The sequence below is a fragment of the Macrotis lagotis genome, chromosome X, assembly GCF_037893015.1.
Source record: "Macrotis lagotis isolate mMagLag1 chromosome X, bilby.v1.9.chrom.fasta, whole genome shotgun sequence".
Classification (NCBI taxonomy): Eukaryota; Metazoa; Chordata; class Mammalia; order Peramelemorphia; family Peramelidae; genus Macrotis; species Macrotis lagotis.
The window spans coordinates 26,027,439-26,055,105 of NC_133666.1; the positions used below are offsets into that span (position 1 = coordinate 26,027,439).

At 41.9% G+C, this 27,667-nt stretch overlaps 1 protein-coding gene across 8 annotated transcripts in view; it reads right to left on the reverse strand.

Moving 5' to 3' along the window:
• Window positions 1–27,667, reverse strand: part of ENOX2 (ecto-NOX disulfide-thiol exchanger 2) — a 325,754-nt gene that overhangs the window by 86,888 nt on the left and 211,199 nt on the right. The window contains exon 1 of one of the 8 annotated variants that reach the window (XM_074208143.1): window positions 1,300–1,376. The exons of the other annotated variants lie outside the window; for them this stretch is intronic. The gene's annotated coding sequence lies outside the window, so the exon portion shown is untranslated. Of the gene's footprint in view, window positions 1–1,299; window positions 1,377–27,667 lie in introns of those variants that run through there. 8 annotated transcript variants of the gene reach the window in all.

The window sequence follows — 27,667 nt, forward strand, 5'->3', positions numbered from 1 at the left end:
AAATAAGGGGATTGGTAGAGATGACCTTTGGGGTCACTTTTATCTCTGGAGCTTTAAGCCTGTGATCTCAGAAGTGTTTGGGTCCTTAAAACCTGCCTGGAGCTGGGTCTAAGTTGACAGTATTTTAGAGAGGTAAAAAGGCAGGGGGAGTGAGGTTAAGCTAGAGAAAGGGGAGGCTAGGATATGTTCCTTGGCAGAAGTGGGCCATTAAAGGAATAAGATCAAGAGGCTTTGGTGGCTAGGGTTTGGGGTGTGGAAAGAATTCTAGTTTTCTGGAACTATTGGACTTGGGTAGCTTCATGTTGATGGGAAAAAGAATGTAATCCTGACCCCAAGGCCCAATGGATTTTGCTTTTCTCTGCAAAACCAATTCTCTGGGATTGCCTGTCACTGTACTTTGTTCTCCGGGGAGTGGGTCTCTAAGGAGTCCCATGGAATGCTGGGGGTTACAGACATGGGGCTGTTGTTTGTGATTGGATGACTACCCCCTTACAGCATCTGTCAAGTCCCAAAGGCTTGTCAGGAGGAGCCTAGTTCCAGATGAGGTCCCTCTTCTGTAGCTCTAAGGGTCAGCCTTTAGCTCTCTAGGCCCCACCATGAATGCTTATGAGAAGCTTATGAGACCCATATATAAGCAGGGATAACAGGGTTAGCCAGAAGGAGGAGGCTGAAAAGAGAGTCTGAGCCACATCACCGAGGTGACTGAAAATCCTAAAAACAGTCGGATGGTACCAGGAGGTGTTGCCTATTCTAGGGACAGGACACTACAACTATTCAGAAGGGCAGGACCAGTACTTCAGCTCTCCATGACCATGTCTTAGAAACTCATTTGGCGGGAGGTCCCTTTACCCTGACAAGAACAGCTAGGTTGAAAAGAGAAGAAACTTGCTTTGGGAGCTAGACATGCTGAGAGTAATACCCATCATGATAAGGGTAGGGTTACAGCTGGGAGGGAATCCTCAGAGGGAGAGAGGGCCTTTTGGTTTCCAGGACTCATTGGTCCAGTGGAAAGACCACTTATCTTGGAGTTGGGAAGTCTTTAGTTCAAATCTGGCCTCAGATACTTACCAGCTGTGTGACTGTGGGCAAATCATTTTGCCTGTTTCCTCACCTATAAAACAGGGATAATGAAGGCGCCTACTTCCCAGGGTTGTTGTGAAGGAGGGCAAGGACTAGATAGATCTTAGCTACTTATTCCCCTCCACCAAAGCCTGGCTTTCAAATTGGCTGACCCACCAAATGAACTGTACTATCTTAGAGGTGGGGAAGGCCTAGGAGGTGATCTAGCTCAACCCTTACCTGTTTGACATTTCCACAAGTGGTCATCCAAACTCCACTGAGGCCTTGAAGGAAGGGAAGGATTTCAATAGGTGGTCATGTCGGGGGGGGGGTATCCAGTTGCAATGTGAGAGATGATGATGGCTAAGGGCCAAGACCAAGAGAATGGTAAGTTGTTCATCCTGACAGAACCAAGAATGGGTGTAGACAGGGAGAGGACTGTAAAAATGAGGTGTTTGGCTCATATGGGTGCTGCCTTACCAAGCTAAGGAGCTGGATTTTTCCTGTCTCTAGCGGGGGCCACTTGAGTACAAGAGGGATGTGGTCAGATACTAGATTAAAAAGACTAGGCTGGCAGAAAAATGGAGAATTTAGTGCAAGTCCGTAACTTAAGGGCCTATAATGTGTTCTCTCTATAGTCTGCTTAGGTGAATCAAATATCTCTTGAAGCACCTGCTATATGGCTGGCTGTGTGCCAGTCACCAGGGGTGCAAAGACAAGGAACAGATTTCCTATGTCCTTGCGGGGGTGGGGTGTGTCTTATATTCAACAGCAGGGAAACAACATTTTCACAGAGAAATATTTGCAAATTTTATACAGAGTATGTACAAAAGGGGTTGGGGGAGCACTAATAAGTGGGAAGCTCAGGAGAGGCCCTATGCTTGGGTTCCTGGAGGAGGAGAATACCTAGAGCCTGAAGGCTAGACTAAGAGAAGGTGCTGAGATGGCCGTGGAATTTCATGGAAGGGTCATTGGGACTAGAGCTGGGGCTGGAGCAGAGAAGCACCCTTCACTCTTGCCTTGACTCACTCTCTAAGCTCATCTAGCTCTTCAACAGTTGCCTTCCCACACTGGTCTGGTCATCTATCCCACTCTCGTAGTTTATGAGCCCCCAGTCCAGGTCACTATTTCAAAACCCCTGCTCTCACTCACCCTTCTCTAGCAACCTTGTCCCCAGACAGTGGCCCTACCTTGCCAGCTTTTCATCTCCCTATAATATCCCATCCTTCCCTGTTAGAATGGAAGCTCCTGGAGGACAGGAACTGCCTTTTTTGACTTGGATATGTGTCCCCAGTGCTTGATACAAAATAAGCACATAGCTAACTATCATACAGTATACAAAGGGGTTGTAATATGATATCAGTTTGGAAAGATGGGTGAAGTCAGATTATGGAAAATTTTAGGTGCCAGAGAAGTTTTTCTTTTAGACCAAAGGTAGCAGGGAACCACTGAAGCTCCTGGAGCAGAGGAGTGACATGTCACACCAGTCTTTTCAGAACCTTGGTCTTATAAGGTAAGAGATCATATGCAGGGATCCAAATTAAGAGGGTATTGCAATAGTCCAAGGGAAGAGAGTGGTGGTTATGTGAATGGAGATGTGATTTTTATTTTTATTTTTATTATTTTTTAGGGTTTTTTTTGCAAGGCAAATGGGGTTAAGTGACTTGCCCAAGGCCACACAGCTAGGTAAGTGTCTGAGGATAGATGTGAACTCAGTTACTCCTGACTCCAGGGCCGGTGCGTGATTTTTATGTAAAAGAGTCTCTGTTATTAGAACATGGGCACAGTAACTACTTGGCTATGGAGAAGTGGGTGAGATGAGAATCAAGAGTCTAGCATGATTCTGGGGCTGCCATCCCAAATAACTGGAAAAATTCTGGTGCCTTCTCTCACCAGAAATAGAGAAGTTAGGAAGATTTTTTTTTTAAGATTTTTCAAGGCAATGGGGTTACATGGCTTGCCCAAGGCTACATGGCTAGGTAATTATTAAGTGTCTGAGGTCGCATTTGAACCCAGGTCCTCCTGACTCCAAGGCCGGTGCTCTATCCACTGCACCACCTAGCTGCCCCAAGAAGTTAGAAAGATTTTGAAGGAAAATATTGAATTCTGATTTGGATGTGTTGCATTGGAAATGTCTATAGGACAGCTGGGTACCTTCAGGTAGTTAGTATTGCCTTAGAAGTCAGGAGAGATATAGATATGTAAACTTGAAAGCCCTTGGTCTAGAATGGTCACTGAACCTATGGAAGTTGATGAGATCACCAAGGTGATATAGATGGGAAAAATGGTCCTGGAGCTCACTGATGTGAAGGGGGCAAGGACATGGTTGGTGGTTAAGCAAAGGAAACTGAGAAGGCATGATCAGACAAGAGGGAAGCCAGAACACTGAAGGAGAGAGTGTGTAAACAAACTAGTGGTCACCAGTATCAAAAGTCATAGAGAGCAAGTGAGAAAAAGATTTTGTAGTTCAACCATTGCTAATTTTCTAATCTATCTGGTGGGGGGGAGGGTGGGAGAAGGCTGAGTGTAAGACATGTCATCTTTCAGTCCCCCCCCCCCCCAATAACTCTTCCCCCGCCTTTGTGGCAACTCTTTAAGATGTGTAAGTTACATATAAAGTAAGGATCTGTGTGCATGGAAGGACATTCCACACATGGAATTCCCCCAACATAACTCATACTCCTAATAGCGCTTCATTACCAAAATGCTTCCCTAACAACAAATTGGCAGTGTTGGCAGCATATATATTTTCATTCTCACTGAAAGAAGAAACCGAGGCCCAGAGAGTGAATGATTTACTTGTGCTGGTTGGGTAGCAGAGCCAGGCCAGTGACTTTGTTTTGTATGTGTTAATTAGGCTGTATTCTTCTGGAGGATTGTCATGTAGAGACATACATTAAAAAAATCTCTTAAAATTATGTTCATTTCTCTTTTCCTTCTAGTCTTTAATAGCTGGAGAGAGCCTTTAATTTTAGTCTAATTTAGGGCCTCAGAGCTGGTTCCCATCCTCCCTCAGGATGCAAATACTCCCAGGAGAGAAGTAATCCTCTTAGTCGCTAAGGAAATCACTTCCTTGTCCGGGTAGAATCCTGAGTGAAGCCTTGAGCTCTGGGAGATCATGGTCTCCCTCTCTCACCAGGCTGGGGGACTCTGTCCCTTGGTCAGTCCCACTCGAGTTGGAATGAGTGATCCAACCAGCCAAGGGAAGTCTAAGCATTGCCTATGTGCATGTAGGCAGATGGTGAGAGAGCAGATATGGAGCCGGACTCCTTGATCTTAAAGGGTTGACTCAGGTAGAAATCATAGGTTTATTAATGCAAAATAAAGATGATAATAAGCACAATACTTTGAGGTCCTGCCATTTCAGTAATGTAGATCTCTGGCTCCTCCAGGAAGGGATGTATTTGATGTGGCTGAAATACATAGGTGGCCAACTCTCTCTGTCCATTCGTTGACCCAGCACCTTACATGTTAGAAGTGGTCTCAGGAATCATTGAGTCCAAAGGACCCCTGCCCTGGAATTCCCTTGAGAGTATTCCCAAACCTTCAAGCCTTCTCTGAAGATCTCTAGGATTGGATTTCCCAAGGCAGTCCAGTCCTCCATAGAACAAGCCTAATCTCCATCCCCCTCCCCCCCAATTCTGATTCTGCCCTGGGATCCCAGAAGACCAAACCTAGTCCTCATGCATATAACTGCCCTTTAAAAACTTGTAAAGGTACTCTTCCCTGCTCCCCATCCCAAAGCCTCTTCAGCATACAAACATCAGTCCCTCCAGCAACCAATTTTCTCCCTTCATCACCTTGGTCACCCCCCTGTGAACTCTCAGGCTCATCAAAGTCCTTCCTATGACATAGTGTCCCCAAACAATCCACCAACAAACTTTTTATGCTAGGAGCTAAGTACATAGTCCCAGAGGATGAAATAGTTTCCTCTCTTTGTGCCCAACGCTCCAAATGGGCTATAACCAGAGGACAGCAGGAACTAGTACCTCCCTATTTCTGGATACAATGGTGTTTTAGCTCCAAGGTTGGTGAAGCTTTCTGGACTGCCAGATCATACCACTGACACACGGGGAAGGCAGAGTTCAGAAAACCTGCAGTTCCCTTGATCACAAAAATGTGCCAGGACCACATTGAAAGCCTTTCCAACTTCACAGACCCTAGTATAGCTTGGGCTCTGCCAGCTGGAATGGCATCTTCAAGAAATTTTGACCCCCTGAGAAGATATAAGGAAATACACTTCCTTACTTCATTTGTGTGGGTGTGTAATTCTGTGTACGTATTACTTGTTATGGTCAATGTGTATATAATACATACATGCCCTCATACACATATATGAAGAGAGAGGAAGAAAGAGACAGACAGAGCAGGAGCAGGGGATAGTATGAGACACTGTCAATGTCTTTTTATAGGATCAGAGATCCTATGAAGGTGCTAGTTCATTTAGCTAAACTGGTTAGGAAGACTGGAAAAGGAGATATTCAGAGATATCTTAAATCACTAAAAATCAGACAATTCTTTTTAAAGAACTCACAACTTCTTTCATTCCCCAATGAGACAATGAGGAATGAGAAAAGGACAGGACACAGAGCAAGTTAAGTGTGAGGGGCTACAACTGGAACCCAGGATTTTGGACATTCTCAAACACACTCAAGAGTAGAAATTGGACTTCCTTGGGAATTTCCAGGAGCAGGTTATGATTTTGACTGGTCCCTTGAGGAGGAAAAGAGAAGGCTTGCAAAATGACCTTTTAGCCACAGGAACCCCAAAAGTGGAAAAAAAAGAGAAAAGAGATTAGACTGGAAAGGTGAAGGCAAGACATTCCTTCTCCCTGCATGTCAGGGTAATAAACTCTTTTTCTCTCTGGCTCAAAGATCTGGAGGGAAATTGCTCTATATTGCCGTGTTAAGTTAGCTCCTGGGGAAAAGGATAAGGTGGAGTAACAAAGATCAGAGTACTGGGTTAGGTATTGGTGAAAGTGGACAAAATGTTTGACGAGAAAATGTTGCCTTCTCAGTTTTCAAAGAGAATTGTTCATATTTAGGTGACTGGGCAGAATATTAAAGAGCAATTCCCCTTTCCATCTGGATAATGAATCATTCATTGCAAGGAAAGGAATTTACACTGTTGGCATAGGACTGCTTGAACACAGACACAATATTCACTCTTGTGGCCCCATCTTTTCCCTGATCCATTAGACTGTCCAATTAAATGAACACTTTGGCCTTTGGGCCCTTCTATGTGCTTGCTGCCTGTTTACCAACTGGGAATCTTCCAAATTCAAATTAAGAATTAGAGAAAGGGTTCCAGAACATTAGGCAGATCCTCAATGGGGAATTTATGTAAAGATAGGACTGAAAAACACATAAGATAAAGACGGCATAGCTGGACTATGATCTGTTGAGGTTGGGAGAGCTAACACATAGACAAGTCACAGGAGGTTAGAAATGAGGTTAGAGAAATAGGGAAACAGCCATTAGATTCAGGAAATATTAAACCCCTACTCTGTACATGATACTGTACTCAGGCCTGGAGGTGGAAAAATGACATGGATTGGGTCTGCCCTCAAGGATCTTACACTCTACTGGACAAGGGAGGGGAGAAATACCCAAATAGGAGACAATAGGGAGTGAGGGCCTAATAAATACTTTTGACTAACAGCAGCAAAGGAGGGATTCTGATAAGGTGATGTAGGAACATTAGAATACTTAGAGAAGAAAAAATAGAATAAGGAGAGGGAGGCTCAGAGCCGGTTTCATGGAGGAGGCTGGTAGAGATGAAGATGTTATGTTTCAGGGTCAGGGGTCAGGTCAAAATTGGGGAACAGTTTGTACTGCGCTTAGTTTGGAATGTTCCTGTTGAAAATTGTATCATCTTTCTACCTAGGTTTGTAAACTCCCTCATCCCCAAATTTTCCCTTATGTGCCCCCCCATCCGATCAGTTGCTAAGTCTTATTGAGTTTCCCCCCATACCATATGTAGCTTCTCTCTCCAGCCTCTCGTTTCTCTCTCTTCTCTCACAACTACCACCCCAGATCAAGCCCTCAGTAATAGTCTCCTGACTCTTTTGTCTTTCTCTTTTCCAATCCAATCTATAAAGTGCCAAATTCATCTTTTGCCTTTTGCCTCTAGAATAAAAATACAAGTCTTGGTACTGAAAGCCTTCTAGAAGCTGGCTTCCTTTCACCTGTCTTTCCAGACTTACTCTGAATCACTCCCTTCGGAGGTTCTATGCCTTCCCGTTCTCATCTCTCCCCTCCCCACAGACCATGTCCTTCTATGTTTGGGATGTAAAAGCCCTTCCTTCTTTGAATTATTAGTTTCTCTCAAGGCTGAGTTTCTCCTTAAGCCTTCCTTCATTTCATTCCCCCACCTTATACCATTGCTAATAATCTTTCCTTCCTTAAACTACCTTATTTTTATAACTTATGTTAACATTATATCCTTCCAAGAAAATATAAGCTTTTTGAGGGCGAGGACTAGTCTTTGTATTCCTGGAGCTTGGCACACAGTAACTTTTTGAAACATGTTAACTGGAATAATCAATATTTGCAGAAAGAAAAGCTAAGTTTTAAGGAAGTTTTAATCTTGTTTAGTTGGGGTCACTGGACACTTCCTAATCTGGCATCTCTGTGAAGTGGTTGGAACTAGTAGGGAGTGCTCACTAGACCCTGTTGGGGTCACCCACTGGAGGTTCAATAAGCAATAAGAATTCCTAGTGGGCTGGGGCACATGGACAATGGCTACTAAAATGGAGGCTAGTTTCTTGCCTTTCAGCAGCTAGGTGCCCTTTCTGCTTACCGGGCCCTTTAAAGAGAGAAGCTTCTATGAGTTTCAAAGGCAGTCATAAAGCTGAGACTCTCTCTATGGGGGGTTAGTCCCTGCCCACTGATCTATCCTCCTCTTTTTGTTAAATTGCCTCTCCAGCACTGCCAGAAAGCAATTCCTTCTCCAGGGTTGGCTTTGTGTTTGTTTGTTTTTCTTAAATAGAGCCTTCCAGTTTAATTTGGGGCCATTATGCTATCTGGAAGCCCTGCTTGGCTGTAAGTTGTTAATATTTAATGTGACTTGAAGCTTTCTCATAAATCTATTGACACATACAAGCTTGAAGTTTCTAAGCTGTTATTTCATGATCTCAGGTGGGTGTGATGATTCAACCTACCACTTAGAGAAGGTGACCTATTAGCACCATAGGCTCAGTTTCGACATCAGTACCCCAGAAGATGATGGGCAGATAGCAATTGGACACAGCACATGGGAAAAGGACTGTTTTGAAAGTTTGGAGAGAAATCTGGAGTTTGGGTTGTGAATCTTCTCATTACTGGCTTCTGTTTTCTCTCACCCTCCATCTCAAGTTCTGGCTCAAGCTATAATCTCAAATGTTAGGGAAGGCAGTGATGGGGGAATGGAAAAGGTATTGGGTTGGAGTCAGATGCCAAGTCTGTTGCTAACTTGCTGTGTGATCTTGGGCAAGTGATTTGACCTCTCTGAGGCTGTTTTTTATGTTCAATGCAGGGATAATACTTGTATACTGTACCTCCAAAGGGTTGGCATGAGAATCAAATGAGATCCTGAACATAATACTATTTCATCAGTGTAGAAAACATCTGTTATGAGAAGTTCCTTCACCAACTGGAGCTCATCTCTGATGAGCTCTGATATCCCCAGACATAGCTCGGTTGCAATTTACTCAGTCATATAGTAGGGTACAACAGAAAGAGGACCTGGATTTGAATCCCAGCTCTGTCACTTACTAACCTATGTTACCTTGGCAAGTCAATGAAGGGGTTTGGACTACTATCTCCTAAGGACCTTTCTAGCTCAAAATATTTGCTCTTATGGGTCTAAGTGTTAGAGGTAGGATTTGAACCCAGGTCTTTTTGACTCCCATGTTCACTCCCATGAGCTACCTCTATGGGTATGTGAAGGGTTATGCAAACCAAACTCAGATCCATTTAGGGGAAGGATGATGAAGATCTTGGATTCCCTTAGGGTGCCTTCACCAGGCACTTTGTTGACATACCCTGGTTCCAGAACTACTGGAAGATAGAAGTCACTGGGAGCTTTAGAGGTTTCTTTAAAAAGCCCCCAAGAAGAGTGCAACAAAATCCTGGCCCCTAGACTATGGTTGGCAAGTGGTGGAGAATGGTAGCTTATTCCATGGGGGAGAGAAGGGGTTCTGGCTTAAGAGCATCACAGGCTGGACCACAGAATGAATGAAAGGGAACAATACAAACTAAAGTCTGAAATGAAAGATGGGGCCAGATTGTGAAAGGCTTTAAATACCCAAGAGAGTTCCTACCTTATACTAGAGGGAGACATTAGGATTTATTGAGCAGGAGAGTACCCGTCAGACTTGTGCTTTGGTTCAATCCTTTCATTTTATAGAAAAAGGAGTCTGAGGCTCAGTTAGGGGAAGTAAAATGCCCAAAGTAAATTAGTGGGAGATTCAAGACCAGAACCACATGATTCCCAATCTAGAGCACTTTGAATTGGACCACAAATGAGAGCCTGGTTCCCAATAGCAGCGGTGGGGCTCCAAGATATTTGCTCCCCTGAACCCTCTTTCCCCTAACACTGCTAAGGATGCAGGGTGAAGGGAACTCTAGGAGTGAAGAACCTCAGTTTCCCCCTTTGAGAGGACTGAATTAGCCTATGTGTAATTTTTAGGCATACCACTTTTCTTTCTTGAGCTATAAAGAGGGGGGTGAACCTCATCAGCAGTCCTATTTCTTACCACTTGTCTTCTTGAAATGTCCTCTCTGTAGATGATGGTCTAACTTATCTTTCATCTTTGAAGCATGGAGGGATGATTTTCTACTTTTTATGTTTGTTTATCTGTTTGTTTAAATATTCCTGGCCTTGGAATGCTTCCCGATTGCATTTAGCACTCAGATTTCCCCCATTCTCAACCTTAGCATTTAAAATTCTCTCAAATCACAACCATTGTTCTTGCTATCTGGAGGAAGTCACAGAGGCATCAAATGTGCTAGACCCCAAGACCACAGCAACAGAGCCAGGTGCTCTTGAAAATGGGTAAAGGAGTATGCTGTCACCTGATGTCCTGTGTTCTAATCTTTGGGACCCTGACATGCAGTGCCCAAGACTTTCAGGAGAAAGCAGCTGGCTTATGGCACATTTATCCCAAAAGGTGGATGAGCTCAGGAAAGGGAAGAAGATGAAAAAGGAACCATTAAAAATAGAAGCCACTGAAGGGTGCTCGGGGAGCATTCCAATGTGAGAACCAGTTTGGGTTTGGACTTGGAGAGCAAGTGAGAAGAATCTGCTCAGAGGCAGCTATGTAACACAGTGGAGTGAGAGCTAGCCTCAGCTCTAGAGTCTGGAAGACTTCAATTTAGATTCCACCTCACTTACTAGCTGTGTGACCCTTGGTAAGTCATTCCAGTTTCTTTACTCTCAGTTTCCTCATCCATATCATAAGGAGGATGCTCTAAAATGTTGATCCTAAGAGTAGGCTTCCCTAGATAACATCTAAAACTCTAGAATACCCTTGATGTTTTCATTTTTGACTCTGGGCCTTGACTCACTCATTCTATCCCTCCCACACCATGATTTCACTTCTCTCTCTCTGTCACCATATCCAAATGCCTGGAAACATGTTAGGCTAGGAAGGAGGTGGAGAGTCTTGCTGTCTTTTACCCTGGGTAGATGATGCCTGAAGTACTTGTGTTCAGTTCCAGGTGCCATATTGGAGGAAGGAAACTGAGAAACTAGAATAAAAGAACCAGGATAGTGAGAGGACCAGAGAACATGAAACTGGGGAAATGAAAGGGAGGAGAAAACTTAGAGGGCACACCAGGATTGCTGCTTCCAAGGCCTTGAAGGTCTGTCTGACAGGCACAAGGGATTCTGTTTGACTCAAGAAGACAGAACTAGGAGGAATGAGCTAGATGTAGGGGTTCATGTAAGGAAGGACTTCCTAACAAAGAATGCTATCCACCAATGAAATGAGCTGAACAGATGTTAGAGGAGATTCCTGCATAGGCTGTATATACTCTCTCCAGGGGTTTTTCCATGGTGGGACCAAATGATAAGATGATTACTTAAGTGTTCTGACATTTCTGTAGTGGGATTTTGGGATTCCAGGAAGTAGGAAGGCTATTGGTATATATGTGGTTTGGTGAAGGTTGAGATTGACTATTAGATGAGGTGCTCTAAGGGTGGCCAGAGAATTTGTTAATTAGAATTAATAGACAGTATGGAGAGGATTAGTGGAGATATATCAGTAGTGACTAGAAGACATGGCAATGGTAGCGGCCATGGCTCTGGCCCTGGATCTCTTTCCCTTGTGTTACAAAGGGTGCTCATGTACAGTGTGTGCCATTCTACAGTCACAGATTCATAGAAATGTCAACACTAAAGGGCCCTGAGAGACAATCTAGTCTAATAGCCTCCTCCCCATTTTATATAGGTGCAAGGAATGGGAAATAGGCTGTGTTCAGTCAGATTGTTCCCAGGTCCCTAGAAGAATGTGTTGCTGTCCTTGATGGCATCAGATCCTCCTAAGGAAGGCGATTTAAAACAGGACAGTGAAGAGCAAGAAAATATAGGGCAGAGAGGTGGAAAACAAGTACATGCCCCCAGTTTGTGAGGTAGGGAAACTGACTCACAGACTAAACAACTCGACTTGAGCTTTGACTCAGTTTAGTATTCATGGTGACACAGGAAACTCCCAAGCCTCCCAAACCATACCATCCCCCAGCACTCTCCCCACAAGGTTGGCTGTAGTTAATCTCCTAAAGGTTGAGTTAACTCAAAACCAAGGGGCATATGCAGTGAGACAGCAGTCCAACTGCTCTGTGGCAATGCACACACTGGCTATAACTTACCAAGTGCCCAACTGTGTGGGTCCGTGTTAATTTTCCAAGCTAATTTCCCCTGCTACTTCTGATAGATCTGGCAGCTGGCTTTTCCAAGTAGGGAATGGCTGCTAAACAACATGTCTGCCTTATAAGACTCCTCTGTGATTTACCTGGAAGGGGTACCATGTCATCCTCATAGTCAATTTTTTTCTGCAAATCATAGATAAGCTGAGAATCAACACCCCCCTTTGATGAGAAGAGAAGGAAAGGATGTGCATGCTAAACGGCTCCTTGCAGGTATGGCCTCTTTAAATTCAGAGAAATTCCCTAATTTTTCAAGGACCCACTCCACAATTGTGGAGTAAAAGAGACCGGATCCTCACCTGGGAAAACAAGTTGCTTCCTCTTGATACCCAAACTGATCAGGGTCACCAAAATTGGAACACCTAGTCCAGGATCCTGGTCCAACCCACTGAGGAAATGCCACAGTTTGCTTGCCTGGTAGTTCTCCCTGAACAACTCTATCTCCATACAAGGTCGTATTGGAGTCTGCCCGAACCAGAGCCAATAGCTAAATGTTCAGTGTGTGTGTGTGTGTGTGTGTGTGTGTGTGTATGAGCATTAGCAGTTTGGAAATTTACAGATCGGAGATTGATTTACTGTTTTGTTGATTGCATAGGCTTAGAGAAGGAATGAGGATAATAGGATAATTTAATAGTGAAATTTAAACTTTAAGTGGGTTGAAGGCTTAAACTTAAAATGCTTTTATTCTTCTGGAGAGCCAGTTGTTAAACACTTCCTAGGACTCCTGTGCCTGTGTGCATTCATTCAAGAAACATTTCTCAAGCACCTAGCATGCCAAGTCCTGTGCTAACCATTAAATACAAAGGTCCTCCAAGCTTAGGTGAGACACAGTTTTCAATTAGGATCACCTCCAGGCCATGATGATCCAATGAGAAGATTTTGGAGGAAGATATTGTGAACAGCAAGCATTTAGCCATTTGATGAATAAATGAAGTCCATAAGATAATTTTTTTGTATTTCTGACTCATGCTATAGCTTGGTTGACATTCGCATTTTGTGGGTGCTTTTTTGGGGCAAGGGAATGGGGTTAAATGACTTGCCCAAGGTCACACAGCTAGGTAATGAGTAAGTGTCTGAGGCTGGCTTTGAACTCAGGTACTCCTGACTCCAGGGCCAGTGCTCTATCCACTGAACCACCTAGTCACCCCATTGTGGGTACTTTTTAATGGGCCATTGGGAATGTCTTCCCAAAGGAAGTATCCCAAAGAACACTCTGGAGAGCAGTTTGAGAAATCATTAGAATTGAAAATCATTGGCTTGAGTGAAGTAGATAGAGATCCAGAAAGTCACAGCTGAGCCAATGACAAGGATATGCCTGGATTCCCAGAGTCTGCTACCAAGTACTGAACCTGGGCCCTATTTTCAAAAGAGGAGCCCAGGGATATCTTAGTAATTACAGACCAATGAATTTCACCTTGGGACCAGGAAAACAGATGGATGCTCTAATTAAGGAGAAAGAACAGCACAATCTTTTGAGTCTGAGTCAAAACAGCTAAACTTCTATTTGGGGAAATGGCTGGGTTTTACACCTTGATTATCGACAAACCCTAGGGGATCCACTCCAAGTTGTCTATTACTAAATACAAGTACGGCACGATGCAAAGAGTGCTAGGCTGGGAGTCAAGAGACTTGGGTTTTTTGGCCTGATTCTGCTAACTTGGTCTTTGACCTTGGGCAAGTCTCTCTAGGCCAAAGTATCGTCCTTAGTCAGATGAGAGGGCTGAACTGGAATGTCTGAGATACCTTCCAATTCTTGCCAGTGTTTGGGTCTATTGGGCACCCTGACCTGTTTGGCTTTGGCCTGGACGTACAAAGGTGTGTTTCAACTAATTGGGCACAGTCAAATTTGCAGCGGGAGAGAATTACATCTTGGAAACACCTGTAAATCAGCAACCTAACTTCAGGGCTTGACTGATTTGGTTCACAGTCTATACCAGAAGTATCACAGTGGCTAGCAACAGTCCTGAGAACTTCTTGAACCAGATTAAAAATGAAATGGGGAAACATTTAACAGAATAAATAAAAACACAGTTAATGTTAATATTTGGTTTTCCAAGTCAACATGTGGCCCATAGACATCCTTGTATATGATTTAGGTTTTTTTTTAGGTTTTTGCAAGGCAAATGGGGTTAAGTGGCTTGCCCAAGGCCACACAGCTAGGTAATTATTAAGTGTCTGAGACCGGATTTGAACTCAGGTACTCCTGACTCCAGGGCCAGTGCTTTATCCACTGCGCCACCTAGCTGCCCCTATGGTTTACTTTTGATTTGAGTTTGACATCACTAGTACACACCTTAAAATGAAGGAGCTAGTTGCTAAATATTTCCTAGCACTTAGTGATAAAAGGAATTCAGACAAATCACCTTCTTGTGTATTTTTGACAATTAACTTAATATGCCTTTGAGACAAATACTACTTCTCTCCTTTCTCTTATTCAACTTTCTCAGTTTCCTTTCCAGTTCTTTTAAGTAAGGGAGAACAGGTACATTCCAGTGAGTTTTATGCTGATCTCTAAGAAAAAAAAAACATTTTGTGATAATTTCAAAGGAGACCCTACAATTCAAAGGAGAAAATTAGTAAACTGGTTACTGGGAGCCAACTAAATTAACTAAGGGCAAGTCAAGTCAAACTAATTTGATTTTCTTTTCTGGGCAAGGTTATATTGATTGGGAAAGTCTATAGATGTAGGGGATCTTGATTTCAACAGAATATTTGCTGAAGTTTCTCATGAAATCTTTGTGGACAAGTACAGCTGAAAAAATAGTAGAGGTGCATGGTTTTGGAGCTGGTGGAACAACTCTAGCCCAGTGAAGTCAGGAGGTCTATTTCTACTGGCATGACAGGAACTTTGAAATTGACCCTGTCACATTCAATAATTTTTATCAATGACTTGTATGAAGAGCTGGAAGGCATGCTTATCAAATTTGCAGGTGAAAAAATGATGGAAGATAGATTTCACCCTGAGTGACAGAATCAGTATAGAAAATATCAGTAGACTGCAACATCAGTTGTTAAAGTGTGGTCTGGGGACCCTTTTAGGGGATCAGAAAGGTCAAAACTCTTTTCATAATAATAAACCATTTTAATGTCTAAAGTAGGAAATATCACTAAATAGAACACACATAAATAAAAGACCTTTGGGGTGGGATGGCTTAATAATTTTTAGGAGTATAAAGGAAACCTGAGACCAGTGAAGCTAACAATAATAAAATCCTGCATTAGGTAAAAATCCAATTCCAAATTACTGAATGCGGGGGGTAGAGATAAATGGATGAAATTGGAGAATCTTAACAGTTGTTCATGTAAAAAAGGCCTATTGGTTCAATAGTCTAGGGGCAACTAGGTAGAGCAGTAGATAAAGACTTTGTTTGGAATTAGGTTAGACCCAAGTTCAAATTCTACTTCAGAAACTTCCTAGCTTTGGACCTTAAGTCACTTAACCTCTGTTTATCACTGGGGAAGGAAATGGAAAACCATTCCAAAATCATTGCCAGGAAAACCCCATGGACGGAGGTCCACAAGGTCATGAAGTTGGACACAATTGAAAACAATATTAAAAACCAGTAGGAGATGAATGATTTGGCAACTTAAACAACCCCTGGTGAGGAAGTTCCCTCTGCCAATGTAGGAAGGCAACTGTTTTGCAACTTAGACTCAGATAGTTGCTTGGATTGAGGACTGCAGGGCCCTGCCCACATATGTTAGGGGTGAGATTTCAACTGAGAGTATCCTGACTGTGAGGGTGGGTCTCTGGCTACTCTATCATGTTGCCAATGGCTTCATTGAGGGCTTGATGTTACTGTTCAGTTGTGTCGGACTCTCTGTGACCCCATTTCGGGTTTTCCTGGCAAAGATATAAGAATGGTTTCCCATTTCCTTCTCAAGCTCATTGTACAGATGAGGAAACTGAGGCCAACAGGGTAAAATGACTTGCCTGCTCAGGGTCATACTGTTACCAAGTGTCTGAGGCCAAATTTGAACACATGAATATGCGTCTTCCTGGGTTCAACATTCCATCCACTGTACTATGTAACTACCTTTTCATTGAGCTTAGCTGTAATAAAAGTCAAACAGTGTTCAGATGAAGATTCTATTTAGAGGAGGAAAAGCAATGTGATAAAAGACTAGAAACCCTATTATCCAAGGATGGCTTTTGAACTGGGGAGATTTTGCCTTGGAGAAGAGAAGCCCTCTTGGGCCACACATCATCAATCTTCTTCCCCAGCAAATATTTGAAGATAGTGATTAAATCCTCAGAGGGCCAAACTAAGACCAGAGGATAAAAGGCATGGGAAGGTCAATTTCAATTATGATTAATAATAGAGAGTTGACATTTCCATAATGCTTTGAGGTCTGTCAAACACTTTACATCTGTGATCTAATTTGATCCACAAAGTCGGTGCCACAAGTATTGTTATTCAGCCCCACTCTATGGATGAGGAAAATGAAAGTCCAGAGAGGTTAAGTGACTTACCTACAGTCACTCAGCCTACAGGCATTCCAGATGGGGAATCAATTTAAAGGAAGAACTATTTGACAAAGAGATTTTTCTCTCAAAGGAATGAGTTGCATCTAGTGATGTTGAGAACTTGATGAGAAGGACTTAGGCGAAGTCTGACTAATTGTTTGGCAGAGATACTGGAGAAGACTCCTGCACTGGTTAGGTATCTGAATTGGATGGCCCCTACGGTTCCTTTTTTTTTCCCACCCCGGGACTCTAGGATTCCTTGCTTCCTCACCTCCTCACAACTTCATACCAATAAATATTACAAGGTGACAGCTTCAAGTACAGCATTTTGAACTCATCAAAGGAATGGTGATATACACATATGGATATACGAGGAAGCTCATTTTGAAAACCACACACATAGGGGGCGGCTAGGCGGCACAGTGGATAAAGCACTGGCCCTGGAGTCAGGAGTCCCTGAGTTCAAATCTGGTCTCAGACACTTAACAATTACCTAGCTGCATGGTCTTGGGCAAGCCACTTAACCCCACTGCCTTACAAAAAAAAAAGAAAGAAGGAAAACCACATACACCAAGTATAAATAAATGACCAGATCATCTGGATATATGGAAGTTGCAAATAATTTGCAATCATAATGATACTCAATCTATTAATTAAACCTATTGCACCAGAATGAGAAAGTGGCACATGCCATATTTATGATGAGTGGGGACTAAAATGTACAACAATTTTCAGAGAATGACAATGAGGACAATGGGAGAATGTTCATTTTTCAAGGGTTAGAGATCTCATGACTGTATTATAAGACAATTCCCACCACAAGGAAAAATGCATGAGGATCACCAACATGAGGGTCCAAGATCGCTACTGATTATCCCTCAGCCCTGAATCAGATGCAGTTGGAAAGACTCATTGGCTGCTCCTGAAATAAAATGAAATCTGCCTTTGGTGCACTCAGTACTCCCCCATCATTCTCCCATGTTCTTGTTCCCAAATCACAACATAATGGAGTTTGTAAATACTAGCTACCACTACCATGAGAGAGGCAGTACTGGAAGAACACAGACCTGACTGGGAGGCTCTACTGTGTATGAGCTGGGTGACCTTGGCCAAGTCACTCACCCTTTCAGAGCTTCCCTTTTTTCAACTGTAAAATGGAGACATAATCCTATTTGTACTACCTCCTTCCTCCCAGGGAAGCTCTTTGGTCAAATGAGGGGCAGGGAGGAGGGGGCTGTCTCTCAAATCCCTTCCCGTTCTGACACACTATGACTCAAAGAGAGAAGCGAGTTTGGTCCCTGATGGAGCCTCAGTGATGCACACTAGAATCCTCCTCTCTAACAAATGCAAGACCTCACAGCCAACATCCAACATAGTTTTCTTAGCTAAGCAGATCAAAGTGACAGCAGGAGAGCAAAGCTCTATACTACTACTAGCTGCCCTACTCAAGAAGTCAGGGTAAGGTCAATGTCCTTCCCAGCTGTCTGCTCTCTATCAATTCCAACCCAAGGCAAGACCGATGGCAATGATAGAACTTCTCCATTCCACAGCAGCTTGAGTAGCCTGACTGACCAACATGCTTTCACTTCCCTTGCATGCAATAGAGTAGATTTCCTAAACAGTTATAGTCTCATCTTCCCTTCTGTTCATCTGACTTGGGTTTGTCTTTTCTTGCACTTGGGTCAAAATGGCATCACTTTTCTATGGCTAAAATGTAGTTTTGGGAAGACCATTGGTATAGCCCTCTTCAAGCTCTAGATACTTTGGTGTCTTCAGCACAGTCATGGTTGGCCTGTTGCACTCTGACTTGGGTCTTCTCACTTCCCAGAACAATCTTATCTCATGCCTTCCTGTCTGATACACCTTTCATGAATATTATGGCTACACTCTCAGCCGGTGGGTTTTGGAGAGAAAGGGGGCAGCAGTAAGCTGTGTATTATAGAATTGCAGAGAGGGGCTGTCTCAGGCTCCTCTTTCCCTCTCTTTTAGTCCCAAAGATTTCCTGGACTAAGATGAGAACAACAGACAGAAGGGGAATCCTACAGCAAAGAAGGACAATGTGTGTGTGTGTGTGGGGGGCAAGTGAAAGATGAACCAAAGGTGTTTGGGAGCATGGATAGTCTTTCCATGTATCTTGTACAGGTCCAATGACTGCATTACCGAAGACCACTATAGGGTGGGGTGTAGATTTACAGTTGCTCTTTCTATCACCCCTAACGTAATAAAGCTCTGGTGAGACTGGACTAATTGAAGGTAAATTCCTAAAAATTCTACTTATTCAAGAAATGTGCTTTCAGATGGAAGAAGTCTAAAACTCCCATAGATATTAGAATCACTTCTTTAGTTCAAGATACTTCTGATAACAAGGGATTTCCACTTACTTTTCAGAGTTTAATCCCCTGGTTCAACTCTCTAATAACCTGCACAGATTAAAGAACCCTAAATGACTCTTGGTGTCCAACAGACTATTTATCCACAGCCAGCTCCCTGAAGCAACTTTTAAGTTCGGCTTCTCCACTGACTGGGGGTGGGGGTGGGGGTGGAGGCCAAGTGAGCAGGTGAACAGTTTCAAAAAATGAGGCTGCTCCACGGGGCCAATGCTGGTCTTCTTCCCCTGAAGGAGTCTCTCCACTGAACAAATTCTTTGCAAAGCACAATTAGGCTCAATAGGCAGACCAACTTTTCTTTCAGGGTTGGATAGAAGGGCTCCTGATAGATAATGAGGATTTTCAGAACCCCATTTCAGCCAGCATTACTCATTTCAACCAAGTCCCTAGCTTGAAAGTGGGGCTATGATGTCCATGAGAAGCATTCACAGCCCTGGGGTGGATGTGCTTGTTCCAACATATAGGCCTGCAGGTGATTTCCAAAGTAGCATAGAATGGGGAGAATTCTGGATTTGGAAGCAGAAAACCTGGATTTGAATCCTAGCTCTGCTGTTCATAAGAGATTATGCAGCTTAATCCTTTGGATCTCATTCATTTGAGGAAGTTCCTTTCTCAAACTGGGCCTCAGTTTCCACCCCTTGTCATCAAAGAGTCTGGATTAGATGATCTCTAGGGCCCCTATGATGCTGTGAATCTAGCCTTCATTGAATAAGATGCCCAGGTTTACTGGCCAGCACAGTGTTGTAAGGTCCATCCACTGAGCTACACTAACAAGGGCACTGCTAAACAATTTGTGGATAAGTGTGCAATAGGTCTCTGTCTGTTTCCTTGGACCAATATGCATTAAATAAGCTCCACCTCAGTACTAATAATGGGACTCCAAAGACAAAACTAGCAGCAGGCCATGCCCTACTCAGGGACTTACTTGGGAGCCCCCCTCCTTGACGCCCTCCAGGTCTCTTCCTCAGCACATTTTCTTTGAGTGTTTTCTCTGGTTCTACCCATGCTACACTGATTTGTCTCTGCCTCTGTTCCTAGAATGTTCCTAGAAGATGAGGCCTATCATCATCTCTATATGGTCAATGTCTGGCATTGGACCTTGCTGAAAAATATGTTGTCAAATTGAACCAGATGCTCAATGATGAAGTCAGGAGGCTGGGGCTATTAATCCCAGGCTAGCTGCTGACATGCTGTATGACCTTGAGTAAGTCACTTAAATTCTCTAGAACTTGGTTATTGTAAAACTCTTTTTTCTGTAAAATGGATGAGGGAAAGAGAAGTTGGACTAAGTAGTCCTCTCCTACTACAAAAAGAGCTACTATCAATACTTTGGAAAATGTGGGAGTTTTCCCATTTTTCATGATTTCTGTTGGATATAGGACTAGTATTGGTATTGCTGGGTCAAAGGGTATGATCAGTTTTTTTTTGTTGTTGTTATTTGAACAAAGTTCCATATTGCTCTCTAGAATAGTTGGATTAGTTCACAACTTCACCAACAATGCATTAATGTCCCAATCTTCCTACAGCCTCTCCAACATTGATCATCTTCCCTTTTTGTCACCTTAGCCAATCTGATAGGTGTGGGGTGGTACCTCATAGTTGGTTAATTTGCATATCTCTAATCAATAATGATTTGGAGCATTTTTTTCATGCAACTATATAGCTTTAATTTCTTCATTTGAAAACTTCCTCTTCATATCTTTTGATCATTTATCAATTGGGGAATGACTTGTAACCTTGTAAATTTGATTAAATTCTCTATATGTTATAAATGATATATCTATATCTATCTCTATATATCATTTTAGAAATGAGAACTTTATCAGAAGCACTAGCTGTAAAATTGTTTCTCAAATTTTTGTTTTCCTTCTAATCTTGGCTGCATTGGTTTTTATTAATGTAAAACCTTTTAAATTTAATATAGTCAGAATAATTTATTTTGTAATTTATAATGTACTCTATTTTTTGTTTGGTCAAAAATTTCTCTACTTTCCATAGATCTGATAGAGTATTTCTTCATCTCTTAACTGGTCTATGGTATTTCCCTTTATGTCTAAATCCTGTACCTATTTTGACTTTATTTTGATAGAGGACATGGCCTATTTTCACTTTGTATTATCTTATTCTTAGTAGATGGCTCCCTAAACTTTGTCCTAACAGAATTCATGGGGCTAAAGACAGCTGGAAGGGATCTGAGAGATTAGCTAATCCAAGCCTCTTCAATCTACAGAGGCCCCCAAAGGAGAATGCAGCCAGTAACTCCCCAAACCATTGAACTAGGCTTCTTCATTCCTTCTGGCACCTCCTTCTATGAAACTGGCAGCTGGGTGACATAATGAAGAGAGTGCTGACCTTGGAGTCAGGAAATACTGAGTTCAAAATCTGCCCCAGTCACTCACCGGCTGTATGACCCTGGGCAAATCACCACTTCTCTGGGGCAATTTTGCAGACCTTAAAACATATAAATGCTACCACTAGCTAATGTTCAGCATACAGTGCAGTAGAATGACTAAATTCTTCCTTGTAAGGGAAACAACCATTAGGACACAGGCTGAGCAGATTTCCAGGGCTGCAGGAATGACCTGCTGCTTGGCCTTGAGTGGTCCATGTCAGTGTCCTCCTGCCCACAGAGGTCAGCGAACGCTGGCATCAGACTTGACAGAAACACACATTGGTGCAGTTAGATAAGAACAGATATGTTCTCAATAGATTATCCTTACCTTGTTTGTGTCCTAGTGCTGCTCCCCCCCAATATCAGGCTTAGAAATACATCAAATTAAACCCCAAGGAGTCCAAAAGAAACCATTTATCTAGAAATTCACCTACTGAGCCATTAGAAAAGCAGTCTCTGAGGCCCTAGTTCAGAGCCCTCTTCTCCCCTGACACCTCATTCTTGTCCAAGGCACATGGGACAGCACAGGGGGTGGAAAAGAAAAGGGCAAGAGACAGTCAAGGGCTGCACTGCAGAAAGGGTATTTGATGTGGAGCCAGAGGGTGTGGGCACCTCTCATCAACTTGTGAGGTCTTGTGCAAATCATTTTCCCTCTTTCCCTCTGCATCTGTGGCCTCTTTTGTACAGTCAATTATAGTAGATAACTTCTCAGGACCCTTTTAGTTCAAAACCCCTTCCAGTTAGGCAATCAGAATTTTCATCAGTTGCCACTTGCTAGTTTTGTAACCATATTGGGATATCAGAACTTGGAAAGTTGTTTCTTCACCTGTATTTTCTTTATAGCTATTTCTATATAACATAATCTCTGTCTTGAAGTTATTGAAAGTAAAAGTGTTTGGGATAAGGAATGAGGAAAGTGAAGCCTAGAGACAGGATTTTGACGTGCTCAGAGCCATATTTCTAGTAAAGGTACAGCTGGAACTTGAACCCAGGTCTGTTTTCCACTAAATTGTGTTGGGTTTCTATGATATCCAACATCCCAACCAGGGTTTGTATGTTTGCCTTCATCTTTGAGTCAGATTCAATAACAAGGTTGCTTTCAAAGAAGGAAGAAGAGAATGAGAGAGAGAGAGAGAGAGAGAGAGAGAGAGAGAGAGAGAGAGAGAGAGAGAGAAGAGACAGAGACAGAGAGAGACAAAGAAAGATCCAGGCAGGGGTAGCAAATATCAGATGCTGGTTACAATTAAAGAAAAACAGGCAGTGCCTTAAAGGGTTTAAAGTTGAAATGTCCACAGGAAGAGCACAAGTTGACTTTAGATTATTTTGATTTCTAAAAAATGAATAATGTTAAACTCCTTGGAGCTGCAGCTGAATATTAAATGGGAATGTCTGAGACAAACTTGCCTGAGAGCTACATGAATCCCAAACTACAAAAACAAGACACACAGTTGAAAATTGTAACAGAAAAGAGGCAAGTTTGCTTTATCAAAGAAGCAAAGCATTTTCCTCCAGGGAGGAAGGAAGCATGATGGGAAATCAGCAAACAATGGGCCTTTGAAAGGCTTCATGTATTTGCCTTCCAAAAAATACATCCTTGACAAGACCAGACACTGGCACACACTTTATGGATGGGAGATGCTTCTGTGGAATACTACAAAGAATATTGACCTGGAGGTCAGCAAGTTAAGGGCTGAATTTTTGCTCTGCCACCAACTGATCTTGGGTAATGTTCTTCCCATCAGTGGCTCTCAGTCTCCTCCCTTGAAAAATGAGGGGGTTGGCCTAGCAGATTGGCAAAGATCAGATTTAGATTTCCAGATTTAAAACTCAAGAGTTTATGATGACCATTTGAACTAACACTACTTACAATTATGGTAAAAAGCCAACAGGTAACAGCAGTATCATTTGAATGCCATGAATTTCCTGAGAGGCCTGTTATGGAAAATACCATCCATAGCCAGAGAAAATACCATGGAGTCTGAATGTAGAGCAAAGTATACTATGTTCACTTTTGAAAAGCATATGCTTTTTCTTTCTCTCTCAAGGTTCTCCCCCCCACCATTCTAACTTTTCTTTTATAACATGACTAATATGGAAATATGTAAAACATGATGCTGCATGTACAACCTGTATCAGGTTAGTTGCTGCAAAGTAGTGGGGGGAAGTGGAACTCAAAAGCTTGCAAAAGGATGAATGTTGAAAACTATCTGTGCATGTAACTGGAAAAAATTAAATTAAATTAAAAATGAAAAAAGGGAGTTCTATATAGGGATTAAAATCAAAAACTTCAAATGACAAATGGGAGAAATGGTGGAAATAATGTTGAGCAAATGTAATCAAATTAGTAAGAATTGATGGAAAAGATGGAAATAGTATTGGTTACTGTGCAAAGATCAGTAAAGTAAGCCACTGCTGGCAGAGCTATGTATTAGGTCCAACCATTCTGCAGTTAGGAATTATACTAAAAGTCAGTGATTAAGATGTCTACACTCTTTGAGCCAGAGATCCCACTGCCAGGAATAGAACTCAAGGAAGTTCACAGAAAGAAATAGCCCATATACCATAAAATAATCATGTAAGTACTCTTGCAGTAGCAAAGCACTGCAAATAAAATGTATACGCATTGATTGGGAAATAGTTATAAACTTTGCAGCGCATGAGTAGTATCAAGAATATTACTGTAGTATAAGAAACAATAAATATGATAAATATCAAGAAGGTTATGATTTATTTGAACTGATGCAAAATAAAGTGAGCAAAATCAGGAGAACAATAAATATAATTAAAATGATTGTGTAAAGGTAAAGAACAACACAAAATACCTGACACCAGGCTCCAGAATTATAATGACACAAAGTCTGCCCTCAAACAGGAAACAGAAGATACTTTCTAAGTAGAGGTGGGGGACTATGGGAATATAACACTGCATATGATGTCAAAATTGTTTCAACATGTTGGTTAGTTTCCCAAATTGCTTTTTTTATTCTTTGTTACAAGGGAAGCTCTTGGGAGTGAACAGGCAAGTGTGAGAAGAGATTGAAAAGTGTAGGTGATATAAAAGAAAATATGTCAATTTTAAAAATTAAAAAAAACTGCAAGGGTGTAAGGTAAAGGGCAGAAGTGATTCCATTATTTCCCTGTGTATGAATGGCCCTCTGGTCAGTATCCTGCTAGCTGATCAGAGTCTTGGGTCATAGAAGTGCTGTCACAGAAATAAAATCCTGGTACCATTACTTCCCAAAGACTGACCTTGTCTATAGAGTACAGAAAAATTAAATACTATACAAGCACTATTTAATATCAAAATGGAAGACCCTTAATCACACTAAGTTTGATATTGTAAAACAGATGAGTCAACGCAATGCAGAATCAGATACCAACAGGAATGGTGGCAGGTTTCTGTTAAATTTGATGAATACTTTGAAAAGGTACACATAATACAGATTCAGTTTCATAAATATATTCCTATTTCTTTGATCTTTTAAAATGGAAATGCTCATTCTTGATGCTTGTCAAATGAATAACAAAAAAAAATTGAAAAAGCAACCAACTAATCAACCAATCAACTAAATAAGTGTGCACTGAAGGATGGCAAGATGCCTCTACAGCTGAAATGGGATGTCTAGGACATCTATCTAAGGATATCTTTGAGGTAAATTATTTGTCTAACTGCCCCTCCCCCAATTGTACAAGTAAAGATGAAGATAGAAAACTAAACTTCACCTGTTTTCCTCCATCCTAAGAGGAGACACAGCATAGTGGACAGGGAGCTGGCCTTTGAGCTAGAAGATCTGGGTTTAAATCCTGCCTTTGACCCAACCTGGGCAAGTCACCTAACTTCTTAATGCTCTAAGACCTTAACTTGCAAAGAAAGTGCTATTCTGGAATAATGGAAGTCACAGATCCAGTCTCTGGTCCTATCCTTGTATTCACTCATTCATTCATCTGTCAATAAACATTTATTTAGTACTACATGCAATGAGAAGGATTGAAAAAGATAAAATCACTTAAGGAAGAGATGGTTTGAAGGAGAGGGGGGGTTTCATGGGAATATTGGAGTTGGAAGTGGAATGATGAATAAAGGATTCCCAAGGCAGACAGAGAATCATAGGATTTCAAGCTGCAAAGAACTTATAGGCCACCCAGTCATTCCAATTGCTTCATCTATAGAGGAGAAAAATGAGGTCCCTGGGGGATTTGCCTGTGACAACAGACTCAGTGACAGTGGAGGTCATTCCAGATGTTAGCAAAAGCTTGGAAGTGGGAAAGTAAGTGGTGGTGAGTTAGCTACAATTTGTCTACAAACATCACATGATATTAGATCCTGAAGAAGGTCCAGGTTGAGGTTCACCGAGGTCAGATAGGATATTTGATTTTATACAAGTAGTGCAACTTCAACTAGTTAGCCTTCTGACTGCAAGTCCAGTATTATCTGTCCCAGTATCTATCGCGGTCCAATTAAATTATCTGTCCCAGGTCCAGACCCTAACAACCCCTCTTACCTGATGCCAATATCACCACTCTTTTCTGTCTTAAAACCAAATATATGAGGGAATAAAAAAAGCCCCACTCCCTATACCACAACCTCTCCAGATAAGGAACTTCAAATGTCCAGATTAGACTTTTCAATCTTGCTCCAACTCACACTATCTGATATTGCTTCTTGTTTTTTTAAAGCAATATAGAGGCTGGGATAAGTGGCACCAATATTTATTAAAAGATTCCAGACAAGTATATACTTCTCAGAGAATAAGTTCAGGTCTTATCTTGCTTGGCTTTTAGAAATACATCTTTGCCTAACTGGCTATATGGCAAGAAACATTTTTAAAAATGTAAGAAAAATGGATCAATAACAATTTTTTCTTCTTTCATTTGTGAAAGAGTTCAGGCAGATATGTTTATAATAGGCCACAAAAAATCTGTTAGTGGGGTCAAGTCTTGAGTAAATTTATGGAAGTTCAGAAATAGTGAAAGGAGCCTTGGACTTGGGCCAGCAGACCCCAGTTTGTCTTGAACTCTGCCACTGACCTGAGTCTCAGTTTCCTCTTCTGAAACATAAGGGGATTGCATCAGAACAATCTCTTAGGTTTTTTCTAGTTTGAAGATTCTAAGAGTCTGTGAAAAGAAAAACTTTTTTAATGAAGTGAAAGTGAAGACACTAGGAGCTGTCTGTGGTCCTGAAACAGTGACTGAGCAAGGAAATTGTTGGGGCGTAAATAATTAGATTTAAGAAAGAAAAAAGGGGTTGAGTCACAAGGCGGGGAGCTGTGTCTAAAAACAATGAAATGCATGGAATTCAGTGTATAGAAGATGGAAGCAGGGGAAACTGAAGTTGAATACAAAAAGCAGTATGAGGAAGGAAGGAAGGAAGGAAAGGAGGGAGACAGGGATGGTAAGAAGAAAGGGAGGGAGGGAGGAAGGAAATGAGGAAGAAGGGGTGGAGAGAGAGAGAGAGAAGAAAAGGTTTTTTAAGTCTTTACTATGTGTGAAGGCCTGTGCTAAGCACTTTTCAAATTTATTATCTCATTTGATCTTCACCAACAACCCTGGAAGGTAAATGCTTTCTTATTTCCATTTTAAGGAATCTGGGGCATACAGTGAGTGACTTGTCCAGGGTCACATTGATAGGGACCCCGTTTAAGGTTAGATTTGAACTCAGGTCTTCCTGACTCCAGGCCCAGGGCTCCACTGTGCCACCTAACTGCCCAACAGCAATAGGAGAACTAGAAAGAACTTAGAATGACTTGAGATCTGTGTAAATCCCATGTTTTGGGGGCAAGAGGAATATCAAAGAAGGATTAAGACTGCTGTTCTGAGTATATGAGATCATGATTTTAGACGACTGAGAGAATATCTTTAGCATTTACTTCTGTTCCTCATTGAAAAATGATTGTTAGACTTGGAAAGATTAAAACCAAAATGTTAACAAGGAGATAATAAGATCATAGATTTGCCTAACTGGCTATATGGCAAGAAACATTTTTTAAAATATAAGGAAAATGGATCAATAACAATTTTTCTTTTTTCCTTTGTGTAAGAGTTCAAGCAGCTAGAGCAGGAAGGGCCCTTAGATCCTCTGATTTTAACAAACAAAGAGATAACTTACTTGCCCAACATCCCAAAGCTAAGAAAGGACAGAACTGGACCGTGAACTAGATTCTGTGAGTCCTAAGCCCAGCTTTCTTTTCTCTACATTAAGCTTTCCTCTAAGATAAATGAGAAATTGATGAGAAAACACCTAGCCGACTTTAATGAGTTCAACTGACCAGGATGAACTACATCTCCAGTTACTGGGAAAAAGCAAAAGACAACTGAAACACCTGAAGCTGGGATTACCGAGGCACAGTGAGAACTCTTAGGAAAGGTGTTACAGGGGCATGCTAAAAACACTATAAGTTTGAAAAAATGGAACAAGGAGCACTTCCCTATTGTAAACTTCAATGCCTACCAAAAT